This window comes from Elephas maximus, chromosome 17, assembly GCF_024166365.1.
Source record: "Elephas maximus indicus isolate mEleMax1 chromosome 17, mEleMax1 primary haplotype, whole genome shotgun sequence".
Lineage (NCBI taxonomy): Eukaryota > Metazoa > Chordata > Mammalia > Proboscidea > Elephantidae > Elephas > Elephas maximus.
The window spans coordinates 80,907,793-80,922,529 of NC_064835.1; positions in this window are offsets into that span (position 1 = coordinate 80,907,793).

Here is a 14,737-nt window from a genome sequence, read left to right on the forward strand (position 1 = left end):
CTGGTTGTAAAATGGAATTTTTAATCTTTTTTTTTTTTATGAACGAGGGTGTGCATGAAGGCAAAAGTGTCTGGGACTCATGAAAGCCAAAGTGAGGTTCTATTGGCATGTGGTTATGTTACCGCCTCCCAAGTCTTCTATTGGCATTTGAATCTTGGAGGCAGCCCTGGGGAGTTAGGCAGCCTCCCTTGGCCATACGTGCTTTTGCACTCACAGATTCCACAGAGAAGATTTACTTGGAATAAGAGGGACTGAAACTTTGACAATTTCCCTTTGAGATTCAAAGTTATTACAAACCTACTGGAGTTTCTTTCCCTTTGACAGCCAGTATCATTAGGTTGTCTTATAACCAAAGTAGAGACGTTTCTTTCCTATTGGCTCATATCCTTCCACCCAGCTCTTTGGTCTGCGGTGGGAAGGAATGTTGTTGTTGTTATTGTTAGGTGTCGTCAAGTCATTTCTGATTCATAGTGACCCTATGTACAACAGAATGAAACACTGCCCCATTCTGGGCCATCTTCATAGCCTTTGCTATGCTTAAGCCCGTTGTTGCAGCCACTGTGTTAATCCGTCTCATTGAGGGTCTTCCTCTTTTTTGATGACCCTCTATCTTACCAAGCATGATGTCCTTCTCCAGGAATCGGTCCTTCCTGATAACATGCCCATAGTATGTGAGATAAAGTCTCACCATCCTTGTTTCTAATGAGCATTCGGGCTGTACTTCTTCCAAGACACATCTGTTTGTTCTTCTGGAAGTCTATTGTGTATTCATTATTCTTAGCCAACACCATAATTCAAAGGCAGCAATTCTTCTTCAGTTTTCCTTATTCATTTTCTGGTTTTCACATGCATGTGAGGTGATTTGAAACATCGCGGCTTAGGTCAGGGACACCTTAGTCTTCAAAAGTGTCATCTTTGCTTTTTTTTATAACACCTTCAAAATATCTCTTGCAGCAAATTTGCCCAATGCAATGTGTCATCTGATTTCTTGACTGCTGCTTCCACAGACGTTGACTGTAGATCCAAGTAAAATGAAATCCTTGATGACTTCCATCTTTTCTCTGTTTAACCTGATGTTGCTATTTGGTCCAGCTGTGAGGAGTTTTGTTTTCTTTATGTTGAGGTAAAATCCATACTGAAGGCTGTGGTCTTGGATCTTCATCAATAAGTACTTCAAGTCCTCTTCACGTTCAGCAGGCAAGGCTGTGTCATCTGCATAACACAGGTTGTTAATGAGTCTTCCTCTAATCCTGATGCCGAGTTCTTCTTCATATAGTCCAGCTTCTCAGATTATTTGCACAGCATGCAGATTGAATAGGTACAGTAAAGGGACACAACCACGAAGCACACCTTTCCTGACTTTAAACCACACCGTAGCCCCTTGTTCTGCCCGAACAACTGCCTCTTGGTCTAAGTTTGGTCTAAGTAAGGAATAGAGAGGAGTAACGGAATTCCCAGTTCTCAGTGAGCCTAACAGTTAATTTCCTCAGGGATGTGGAGCAGCCGACTCTATCACTGTGTCTATCTTTGGCCCTTACGGGGTTGTAAAAGAGAGTGGTGAAGGTACAAGAGCACTAAAGTAGAAATCCAATAACTTAGGTTCCAATCCTAAACCTACCATTTACCAACTGTGTGGCATTAACCATGATAACCATAACCCACTGCTGCCGAGTCAATTCATGGGCACCCGTGGGTTACAGAATAGAACTTCTCCATAGGGGTTTCTTGGCTGTGATCTTTACAGAAGCAGATCCCCAGGTCTTTCTTCCATGTTGCCTTTGAGTGGGTTTGAACCACTAACCTTTAGGTTGGCACCAAACCAAAACCAAACCTCTTGCCGTTGAGTCAATTCCGACTCATAGCAACCCTATAGGAGAGAGTAGAACTGCCCCATAGGGTTTCCAAGAAGGGGCTGGTGGATTCAAACTGCCAACCTTTCGGTTAGCAGCCATTGCTGGTAGTCGAGGGCAAACTGTTTTTGCCTCCCAGCTACCTAGGTACAACATTAGCCCCTCTGAATTCTATTTTCTTTTTTGTAAGAAGAAAATAAAATCTGTCTATGTCATCTTCTATTGTTATGGAAATAAATAAAATACGTGCAAATATGATTTGTAAATTTGGAACGTTTTCTACAATATGAGGATCTCTGAGCCATTTCACACTTTATGTCTCAGTTTCTTTATGGGTAAAATGGGGAGAATGATACTGGCCTCAGGCATACCTCAGAGGAGGTGTGTGTGGACAGAATTGGCTATCATGAGACAGTGGACTGAAGACAATTGTAAGTTATTGCTAAGCTGATTAACTTGTCCTGCATTATTATATAGAGCATGGGCTATATTTGGGTCTTCTTAGAAATGTTGTATGATGGACCTAAAAAAATCTACCCAAGAGCAGAATACCTGCCTTTAGCCCATCAGAAGCAGGATTTAAACTCTCCCTGTTGGCTATGACAAGGTGGCTCTGTGTCAGGCGAACTCCTTTGTTGATGCTACTCTGGTGTATTAAAAAAAAACCAATCTGGTTCAAAATGCTAAAGCTCTGCTTATTAACCTTTACTCCTTAGGCCTGCTCTTGGGCCCTTACTCATTAAACAGTTATCTCCCCTGCCAGCTGGCTGGGTAGGATTTTGGAAAGGGCCTGAACTTAGTCATGGCAATTACCTTCTCATCTGGACCAGCCTTTGACTTGCTACTAAAAGGAAAGGCAATTCCTGTCTATTAGAAGGGTTCAGCCACCCCAGGAGAAGACAAATTGCTTCCAAACCATTTCCACCCTGTGGGAAGTTGTGGCTGCAGAGAGGGAGTGGTCAAAAGGGGCTACTATCCACCTCCAGTAGGGGATAAGAAGACAAAAGAAGTTAAGCAGGGGACCAGGTAGGATCTGCCCAGGATGGAGTCCTCATTTAGCACACCCAGAACATAAGACCACCACACATGTACATCCGTTCACAAAGGTGTAAGCTGGTTTCTGATTATCTGGTCCCTGACATATTAGCTATGTCGGGCGCACATTTTCCTGGAACATATAGGCTACATAAGAACAACCATTACATTAAACTATCATATCTGACTCCTTCCTTCCTTCCGTTTTCTTCCTTCCTTCCTTCCGTTTTCTTCCTTCCTTCCCTTTACCTTCCTTCCCTTTTCTTCCTTCCTTCTTTCCTTTTCTTCCTTCCTTCTTTCCTTTTCTTCCTTCCTCCCTTCTTTCTTGCAACAACTATTTATTGTGTTCCACCATGAGCCAGGCTCTGTGCTGGGTGGTGAGATTCAGCTGTGGAAAGATAATATGGTCCCTCTTATGGAGCTCACATCCTCACCATGGAGAGAGACAAAATGAAAAAAAAAACAGATAAGTGTGCAAAACAAACACTGTGATATGTGATATGGAAGAAACCATCAATTCTGCTGTGTCCTCTGGTTCTCTTGCTCTTTCATTTCTCTGTGTAGCATCTCTTCTCAAACTTTCCATATCCCTCTCCCACCTTTGCACTCAGCTGACGACCATCTCATGTTTTATTGAGTAACAGAAGCGAGCAGACTCTACCACATCATCCTCCCACTACCAAACCTGTACACTTACCTACATTTGGGTCCTCTGTCTTCTTTATTGCTATTTTGATAGACAAAGAGGTCAGATTATCTGCCTGGCTGTAGCTTTAGGCTATCTTGCTTTCTAAAGGTCTTTATACCCTGAAATTCTCCTCCCTCCTTGGTTCATCAGTATTTCCCTCCATACTCCACTATTCCCAACAGCACACAAACATACTTTGTACCTCCCATCCTAAAAAAATAACAAACTTTGACCTTATACCTCCTCCTAGTTTCTGCCTCACTTTTTTTCCTGCTCCTTTTCAAAGTTAAATTTTGAAAAGTTGTTGCCTTCACTATGGCTGGCTATATAATTTTCAGGGTCCAGTGCAAAATGAAAATACAGGGCCCAGTTAGGGGCAAAGAAGTCGATCTTCCCTTCCCACAGGCTTCTACCCTAACCATGGTGGACATTTGCCCTCAAGGGATTGCTGTTTCTCCATGGGAATGTGTTCTGTACCTGAATGGGAAATGGCAACCAGACCCCACTGAACTGCCTGCCGAATGTGCCATGGTGCTGCCAATCTGTACTGAAGATGTCTATCATCTTGCCCTGGGATGCTGGGAAACACGCAATTGGCTCTGTCTTTCACTGTGCCCTTGGTCAGCCCTTCTGGGGGTTGAGGGTGACAGTGTAATGTAGGCCTTCCCTTGCCAGTGTGACCTGGTGAGTTTGCTGCCCTAAATGAGTGAGAATCTATCATGGGGAGGTGAGAAGGAGGCAAGATTGTGTGCAAGCTGAGGCCCCAAACCCCCAGTGCGTGCACTACTGAGCCGTTCTCTTATGGGATTTCTCTTAAAAAGCAGAGATTCAAAGATAAAATTATTAAGAATTTCAGGACAGCTACCACAGAGCATAAAATTCTAAGCATGGGACCCTTCTGAGTACAGGGCCCTGTGCGACTCACTTCCTTACTGCTCATTCACTCTTTAGCCCACCATGGTCAGCTTCTCTTCTCTCCCTGCACTCAGTCTGTTCTTGTCCAGGTTGCCAAACGTAGGGACTGCTCTCGTCTCTGACTCCACATTACTCACCTTTCAGCAGCATTCAACAGTTGACCACTCTCTCTTTCTAGAACATATCCCTCTTGACTTTTGACCAGCTCACCCTGGCTGGTCCTGACTGAGCTCAGGCACTATGGAGCTCCATTTCTGGTGTCACCTCTTCTCATAAGGCATTCTTTCCCTGGGTGCTGTCATTCATTCCCACGAATCAGATGACATGTCATGTGTACGACCCCTACATTTATATCCTTAAGCCAGCAATATCATCTGAAGCCACCTCCATGCCCAACTTTTCATAATTGATTTTAGAGTGTTTTGGCCTGCATTTTGTGGTTCTCATGTTTATAAAACAGCACTTTTTACTCTATTATTTCATCTGGAACTCAGACTTTTTCAGGGTTTTTGTAACATGCAGTTACAGAACTCGAGAATACATTTTGGAAGTTTTGTTTCTTGGTGTCCGCTATGCTTATGGTTCCTTTAAGAATTCTAGAAATTTATTTTTGTTGAAGATATTAGGAGTTTCATGATTATATGGCTCAAGGCTGGAAGGTACCTGAGTGTCCCTTGAGACTCTAGAATTTCACCGAGGGGCACAAGGACTAAGACTTGTGGGGCCAGAGGGAGGCTGCCTGGGTGGCATCTGGCTCCAATTCCAGCAGTTCCATTTGTATTTGTTTTCCTAATTGTAATTTCATATGTAGTTTCATTAGGAGAAAGAACACTGTAATATAGACAACATAGTGACTTGTTAAAGTCATTCACTGATGAGTGGAGGAGCCAGGACTAGAGCTTTGATTTCAATTCCAGGTTGCTCCCAAGGGGGCTTCAGAATGGTTCTTATGCAAATCTCACTGTAATTCTGAAACTTATTGTCTTAGTTATCTAGTGCTGCTATAAGAGAAATACTACAAGTGGATGGCTTTAACAAGGAGAAATTAATTCTTTCATAGTCTAGGAGGCTAGAAGTCCAAATTCAGGGTACCAGCTCCAGGAGAAGGCTTTCTTTCTCTTCAGGCTTTGGGGGAAAGTCCTTGTCATCAATCTTCCCAGGCTGACGAGCTTCCCAAAACAGGGATCTCTGGTCCAAAGGATGTGCTATTTTCCCGACTCTTGCTTCTTGGTTTAGTATATCTCAAAAGAGATTGGCTTAAGACACAAGCTAATCTTGTAGATTGAGTCCTGCCTCATTAACATCATAGAGGTAGGATTTACACACATAGGAAAATCACATCAGATGACAAAATGGTGGACAATGACACAATAATGGGAATCATGGGTCAGCCAAGTTAACACACATATATTGGGGGACACAATTCAATCTACAACACTCATTTTGAGCTTTGGAAATTTAGCCTATGTTTCTCTTTTCATTGCTAGCATTTCTAACTTTGAGGGATATGTATTTTTGTTTTAAAAATTTTCAAATAGCCTTTGGCCCAAAATGAAAAGACTTCGAGAGACTGGCTTTGTATCCCCTCTAATGAGCATGGCATCTGGGGATCTGGGAATCCTGGAACCTGCACACTGGACCACAGGCATTCCAGAATTCTTTTGCCAACAATGGAACCAAGGGGTGAAATGACTTACTGTCTGTCATGGATTAAATTATGTCCCCCCTAAAAGGTGTGTATCAATTGGGCTGGGCCATGATTCCCGGTATTGTGTGATTTTCCTATATGATGTAAATCCTGCCTCTATGATTTAATGAGGGAGGCTGGGCAGCAGTTGTGTTAGTGAGGCAGGACTCAACCTACAGGACTGGATTGTGTCTTGAGGCAACCTCTTGAGATATGAAAGATAGAAGTAAGCAGAGAGACAGGGGGACCTCATATCACCAAGAATGCAGCACCAGGAGCAGAGCATGTCCTTTGGACACAGGGTCCCTGCACCTGAGAAGCTCCTTGACCAGAGGAAGATTGAGGACAAGGACCTTCTTCTAGAACCGACAGAGATAGAAAGTTTTCCCCTGGAGATGACGCCGTGAATCTGGCCTTGTAACTTACCAAAGTAAGAGAAAATAAATTTCTCCTTGTTAAAGCCATTCACTTGTGGTACTTCCGTTATGGCACCACGAGATGACTAAGACACTGTCCTACCTGAAGCTTGGTAGGTATTGCCTAGATGCTTTCAAAAGGACACATACCTATCATTCTCACATTTTCTAAATCTTTTAAGACATCCTTGCTCATTGTCACGACCATACTCTCAGGAAATGAATTTCCTGAGTTCAGTATGTACCGAAATAAAACTTTGCTTTTCCATTTCCCAAAATGACTAAAGATGAGGCAGGGCAGTTCAGTGGAAAGATTTTGAATTCAGACAGAACCATATAGGAATCCTGAATCTGGAGCATTCCAGCTGTGGTATTTGTCCATGTTATTTTACTTCTTCTGTCAAACGGAGAGTGGAGTGCAATCCCCTTCCCATGCTTAGGATAAAAATTAATTTATTAAAAAGCATCTGATGTGGAATATAAAATATACCAAAACCAAAACCAAACCTGTTGCCATCAAGTTGATCCCGACTCATAGTGACCCTACAGGACAGAGTAGAACTGTCTCGTAGGGTTTCCAAGGAGTGGCTGGTGGATTTAAACTGCTGACCTTTTGGTTAGCAGCCAAATGCTTAACCACTGGGCCACCAGGGTTCCATATGTAACATAGTAGATATGTAACAACAACAACAAAAAACCAAACTAAACTCACTGCCGACGAGTCGATTCCGACTCATAGCAACCCTATAGGACAGAATAGAACTGCTCCATAGAGTTTCCAAGGAATGCCTGGCAGATTTGAAGTGCCAACCTCTTGGTTAACAGCCGTAGTACTTAACCGCTATGCCACCAGGGTTTCCACTAGATATATAAGTTACATTAAAATAAAAGTATGTAATAAGTGGGAAGTAAATAAACATTCAGTCAAGGATCAAAGGATACTATTTATATATTATATATATAATTCTATATATTTTAGTTGTTTTCTGTGATTTGTGATGTTGCCTCTATGTGGTAAATACACTTTGAGAAAAAAATAGTTTCAAATCATGGTTTAAACTCTATTTATTTATTAATTCAATAAATCTTTATTAAGCAAGTATCATTTATAAAGACACTATACTCAGTATCACTGGGTTGGGTGGGTATATTCAGTATATGAGGATAAAAGCAAAGTCTTTCCACTAAGGGGTTTTAAAATCTAGCAACATCACACAATACATTTATGTAGCCAAATGACTTCCTTGTTTATCTTGAAAATTTCTAATGCCAGTAGCAAATTTCTTTGCAAAACAAAAGACGGTTTCTGATGAGTGTCAGGCATTTTGTCTTAAATTCATATTACCAACTTGATATCTCTGCTGTGTTAGGAGATATTTGTGAGAAAGCTGAAAAGGAGATAATATTAAAATAGATTAGGTGATTGTATTCAGTGTCTATAAAAAGCTATAATCTAAAGGACTAGAAAATTTATTTCCATAACTACTAAAATGTAAATGGACATTCAAATGTAGCATTCATATTTTTAGCCAAACATGGCTTTTATCACATATAAACAAACAAGCAATCCAAGATTGTCAAAGAAGTTGTTAGAAGTATAAAACGACTAATTAAAATAAGAAATACCGGTCTTATTACCCTGCAATGGTCTGGAACAGAATTGAATGCAGTTTGATTTAGGAATTATAGCAATTCATATCTTAAGGGCTTTGGAGTCTTCATCAAACCGTGGAAAATATGGTACATTAACTCTGGAGACCACACATGGAGTTGCTAAGCTAAGGAACATTCCAACCAATGGAAATTCCTAGACTGGGAGCCATGATCCCCTTTCTGCATTCCATCTTTTGATCTGTTCAGTTTGGAGCAATTTTTGTTCAACACCCAACATTTTAGTCGAGTCTTTTTCTGAGTTGGTAAAAAATTTTCTTACATTAGAAAATCGTCTATTCAATAGACATATTTCCATATGTTTCCCTGCAGGATTTTTTTTTTTTTTTGAGCCTGAAAGCAGTCAAGTTGACTGAAAATCTGCAAAATTGGATAAAAGGGCAATATAACAAGTCCAACTCCATCTTCGGGAATTAAAACCACTTGCTGTTGAGTTGGTTCTGACTCATAGCCACCCCATGTGTGTCAGAGTAGAACTGTGCTCAGTGAGGTTTTCAGTGGCCGATTCTTCAGAAGGAGATGAAGTTACAGACCCACTCTGTGCCTCTGTAAGATGAGGCTGCTCATCGAGCTCACTCTAAAGCTGCTGTGAGGATCAATATATGTAAGCATTTAAAGCAGTTTCTGGGACATAGTAAGTGCTCAATAAGTGTTTATTATTATCCATATTATTTTCAAAGGTATACATACATAGAAATCTTAATGAAAGTAGTCAAATTAAGTCTCATGAGGAAACTTTTTTTTTTTTTTTGTAAAGGTGAGTGTATTGCCTATGGGGAAAATAACATGGAATGAATTAATCATTATCAATTGCAAATGATATTTAAATATTGTCACTTAGCAGATAACAACAGATGGAAGGGAATAGTTTTGTCATGGCCTCTTCTCATATTTTGTTAGTTATTTTTCTCACTATGCAATTACTTCATGACCCTCCGAGGTTCTGTACCTTGGAAAAATCTTTCCTTCCTTATTTTCAGCACCTCTTATCTTCTATCAACTTGGCATCTCCTTTGGGAGCCAGGGTAGTCTCCTTCTCATCTCCTTCCAATTCCATTAAGCTCATTTCCTCCTTGAAAACTTTTTAAAGCTATACCAGGCATGCGCTCCAGTGCTCTTCAAATGCTCTCTGCTTTTAGATCTGGATCACAGCCAAGATTTCATTGTTAAACAATGCTCAGACCCTTGAGCTTGAGGAGTTCCCTTCCAGCTGAGGAAACTGAGGCTTAGAGATGTTCCAACTTGCTCTCAATTCCTACCTAAGATCAAACACTAATTCTTACGACTGAATCTATAACAATTTTTGAGCTGGGGGAGTTGGATTAACCACATGGTAAACTAGGACTGAACAAGCAGTTGATATAGCTATAGTTATGCCCATAATAGCGATCAATAATAGGTATCACTTTTAGAAAATAAAAGAGAATAAATTAATCTAGCAGAAAGACAGTTAAAAATTTATATTGGGGTTTTAGACATCCTTGTCCAGTTCGTTGAATTCCAACTTAGAGAATTTTATAATTCCACATTAGCTCCCACATTTCTTTGGCCTGAGAGGGTTCCTCAGGGCTAGGATTTTAGTTTTTACCTTGTTACAGTACTAATGCCTTGCCATCAAGTCAATTTCAACTCATGGCAACCTCATGTGTTACAGAGTAGAACTGTAGGATTTTCTTGGCTGTAATATTTACAGAAGCAGATCACCAGGCTTTTCTTACATGGCATTGCTGAGTGGGCTCGAACCACCAATCTTTAGGTTAGTAGATGACTATAAGTCATTTATGCCACCCAGGAACCTTGTCACAATGATACTTACTAGTAAATACCAGGTACCTTATGGTACCCTCAGAAATACAAAGGAACACTTCATAGTATATTGCCTATTTTCACAGAGTATTAATTGCAGACCACTTATGAGAACACCAAAGAAATCTATGAAGTCGGGTTTATGGTTTTTATGTTCTCTTCCCAAGGTTTAGAGAACCATGTTTAAAGTACGCTTATGCTCAGTGTTACTTGATGCAATGATGTGAATGTCATACTGGCAATGATTCAATGTTTTCCCACCATAGGGACAGGGGAAATCATGAATTTGGAAAGAAAGCTAGGCCACCCAAACTTACCAAACTTAGCACCCAATGATTAGAAGTTAGTATAGCTCCATAAATCAACTGCCTGTTGATAAAAATCTCTAAGTGGCAAAAATATGTCCAATATTTTTCATATGCTCTTTTTGAAAAATTGTGTTGTGAAAGTTTTGGCGCCTAAAGTGAATAAAAACACTTGAGGCGAGACCAGTAGTCTGCTCGCCATCTTGAAGAGGCAAAGGGCTCTGCCTGCCACCTTCTGTGATGTAGGAACTAACTCCCTGTCTTTAAGCTATCTCCTTGTTTAGGTATGCTTTCTGTTTCTGGCCAAGTTGAAGAAAACAGGAGACCGGGGTCACAGGACAAGCTGAAATTGGCAAGAACTAGATCTGGCCCACCTGACATGCACAGAACCATCAACCCCATCCTCTGGGTGATCCCAGAACTCTTCTCCCACCAGATAGAACCAAACTTTAGCAGCCCAAGATTGGGGGAAGGCTTTCAGAGGGGAGGAATCTGAGCCTAAGATCTAGTTGGAGAGACACCTTCCCCACCCTTTTTTTAGACTGAGGAAGCTCAGAAAAGCAGGACTGCCCTGGAACGCCTTTTCGGGACAGACTAATCAGCAAGCTGGCCCCATCTTGAGGTGTTCCTGAAGACCCCAGGCCTGATTCACTTCACCCACATAAACCCCTTGGGCTATTGTTCTGGGATCCATCTTGGCCATGGAAGTCCCAGTGTGCTCCTTTGCTTGGCCAAGCAGATAAAACTTCTCCATGGCCATGTGAGCTGACCTGGAACAGTCCAGTTACAAAGCCACATAGATATTAAGAGAATAAAACTAGGTATTAGCATATAAATACTGTGCTAGAAATGCAGATTAAAAATTATTAACGGAACTCCATAGTTTGCAAGTTCAGCAGTTTGAGTGGGCCTGTGGGGGAAAACAGGCTCAATAACAATTCTATAAAGGTTGGAAAGGAAGAAGCCAATTTTATGGTAACTGTTCAGTAATTAGTAAACTAGAACTTAAATTAGAACATGGAGACACAGAAATGCATTTAAAAGGTTTTTAGTTTTGGGGAAAGGAAATCCATTATAATAGAAAGTCAAACAGTCTCTTCAATTGATGGCACGAATTTCTCTCATTTTTCTAGGTGCAAACGCAATCTTGTTACATCAAATTATCCAACTAATTAATAAAAGCAAATTCTTCTAAAACTGTATATTATTTAAGCAATCCAAATTAATGCCAGTTGTCTCAATCTAAGTTTGGTAATTCCCAGGGTCTATGGAGCTGCCAAGGAGGCCTGATCCCATGCAGGCTGTCTGGTGCGTGAGCTGGGCCAAAAAGGAGGTGGCTGTTGCAATAACTTGCCTTAATAAAATGGCCTGGCCTCTTCCTCCTCCAGCACTGATTAAAATGATTTCTAGCAGGGTCGAAACTTAGATACTCCCTGGTGGGTAGATCTTCTTTGAACCTTCCCACGTTTTACCCATCAGCCCAGAGGTAGCCAAGTTCAAAAAGTCCTCTCAGTTACTAGAGGTTCTGCACACTAATGGGTGATTAGCCTTGAACCAGAGTTTACTTGGACAACTTCAGCCTCAAAACACCGAGAGTGTTTTGGTCCGTGGTGGGGAGACCATTTACTTTCCTCTTTACTTTGTACTGTGTAGGGAAGCTGGCAAAAATATGTTTTTTGTTTATTGGGAAGGGGTCTTGTTAGGACTAAATTACTTAAGGAGATGTCTAGTGCAATTAAAAGAGGCATAATGTTTATATTAACATTTTAAAGTTTGGTTATTCTGGGAGTGCCAGTTTACATGAGTGTAAATAGGTGATAATGAATATGATGAAGTGTTCCATATTAAGACTGTGTCGCTTTCTAGGAAAAAAAAATGCTAATGTGGTGAAATGCTCTCCAGTACCAGCTGCAGGACAATGTGAAAGTATTACTGTTAGGATTTAGTCCTTCTTTGCCTTAAATAGGAGCCCTGGTGGCAAAGGGATTAAGAGCTCAGCTGCTAACCACAAGGTCAGCAGTTCGAATCCACCAGCCACTCGTTGGGAACCTTATGGGGCAGTTCTACTCTGTTCTATAGGGTCACTATGAGTCGGAATTGACTCACAGCAACAGGTTTTGCTTTAAATAGTAGGTGAGAAAATTGCTCCACGCGATTTTCCCACTTGAAATCTTAGTAAACGGACTGATGATCGGTTGTTTAAGATTTGATTGTGAAGAAACTAGATTAGGAAATGGTTGTGGAAGAATAAAGCTAAGTATTTAACTTTAAACGATTTGCCAGAAATTTTGATTAAAGTTGTACTGTGTAGTAGGGGGGAGGGGAGGATTCCGGACTCAATGGTACACTCCATTTGGCATCCTGGGATCCACTGCAGAGGTCTCTCTCCCATTCTGCCTCTGCCTTGTTCTCATTCCATCTTGCATGGTCATACCTTGGAGAAGAAGATTCCTTGAGCCCACGTTTCCTACCCCTGCGATTCTCAGATGAATAGTCATACTCTTGCTCTTGTCTCCCTTCCATGGGCAAGGCCCAGAGATCCAAAACACATTTTTCATTTCTTCCTTCAAATTGTTAGTATGATTGGGCTCTGTCTTTTCCCCAAAGATAACTTTATCTCCCATTCATTATCCTGGGGTGGTCCCATCTTCCACACCCAAGAGCTCATCTGCCAAGCTGAAAGAAAGGAATTGACTGGTTTGCTGCTCCCTAGGGAATATTTTCAAATCAATTCAATTCGTTTTTTTGCATGGTTATTTTATGTCAGATACTGAGCTAGGTGCTATGGAGGGTAAATAAAAGAATAAAAAGAGCGCTCCCACCATCAAGGAGGTTATGATGTGGTGGAGGGAAGTTATACACACACAAATTACTGCGCAGGCCAGAATGTAGGAATGGAAAAGAAATATAATGTGCTGCAGAGTTACAAAGCAGGCAGGTAGCTATTCCTGATTGAACAATGGAAGAAGGCTTGAGGGAGGATTTTGCACTTCTGATGGGCCTTGAAATGTGGCTGAGATTCACTCATTAGAGATCAGAAGCTACAGGGGCACAAAGATGGGGAATCAAGCACAAACAGGATGATGAAGCGGTGGACATGGAGTGGTGCCTGAGGCACAGTTTTGTGTGTGTGTGCACATACATGTGTGTACAGGGCAGGGGAGAAAGAAGGGTTGGAAGAAATGTGACTAGTGTGGTAGGTGGCATCCGTTGTGGTGAACCTAGAATGGAATTTATGATTTCTATTGAAGTCATTGAAGATTTTTCCAAATATTTTATTTTCTACTTACAGAAGGAATAAACACCTTCTGATTGTTGAAAATTTAGAAACTATGTAGAGGCATGAAGAAGAAAAACAGTACTCCAAACGCTCCTACCTAGAGGGAAACCACGATTGATATTTGGGGTGTTTTCTGCTCATTTCTTCTCTATGGATTTAAGAAAAACAACATAATACTACATAAATATTCTGAACTATTTTTTAATTAAATTTTATACAAAATACCTTTTTTTGGTACTTAAAATTTAATCAATAATGTATGAGGGTTCCAATTTCTCCGTATCTTCTTCAGTAGTTTTTATTTTTTGTTTCTGGAATAGCCATACAAGTGGGTGTAAAGTGGTACCTCACTGGTGCTTTGATTTGCATTTCCCTAATGTATGAGTCAAAATCAACTCCACGGCAGCCAGCAACAACAACAACGACTAATGATGTTGCACATTTCTTCTTGTGCTTGTTGCCCATTCTTATGACTCCTTTGGAGAAATGTTTATTCAAGTCCTTTACTTAGATTGTTATTTTTATTGTTGAGTTATGAGAGCTCTTTATATATTCTGGATCATAACCTCTTATTAGATATATAATTTGCAAATATTTTCTCCCATTTTGTGAGTTGTCGTTCACTCTCCTGATGGTGTCCTTTGATGCACAAAAGTTTTTGGTTTTTATGAAATCCAATTTATCTAATTTTTCTTTTGTTGCTTGGGCGTCTAGTGTCTTCTATAAGAATCCATTGTCAAATCCCAAGTCATGAAGATTTTCCTCTACATTTCTTTCTAAGAGTTTTATGGTTTCATCTCTTAGATATAGGCCTATTGTCCATTTTAAGTTGATGTTTGTATATAGTATAAGGTAAGAGTTCAACTTCATTCTTTTGTGTATAGATTTCCAGTTTTTCCAGCACCATTTGTTGAAAAGACTGCCCTTTCCCTCTTGAATATCCTTGACATCCTTATCAAGAATCAATTGACCGAATATATGAGGGTTTATTTCTAGGTTCTCTATTCTACTTAATTGGTTTATAGGTCTATCCTTATGCTAGTATCACACTGTTTTAATTATTGTAGCTTGATAGGAAGTTTTG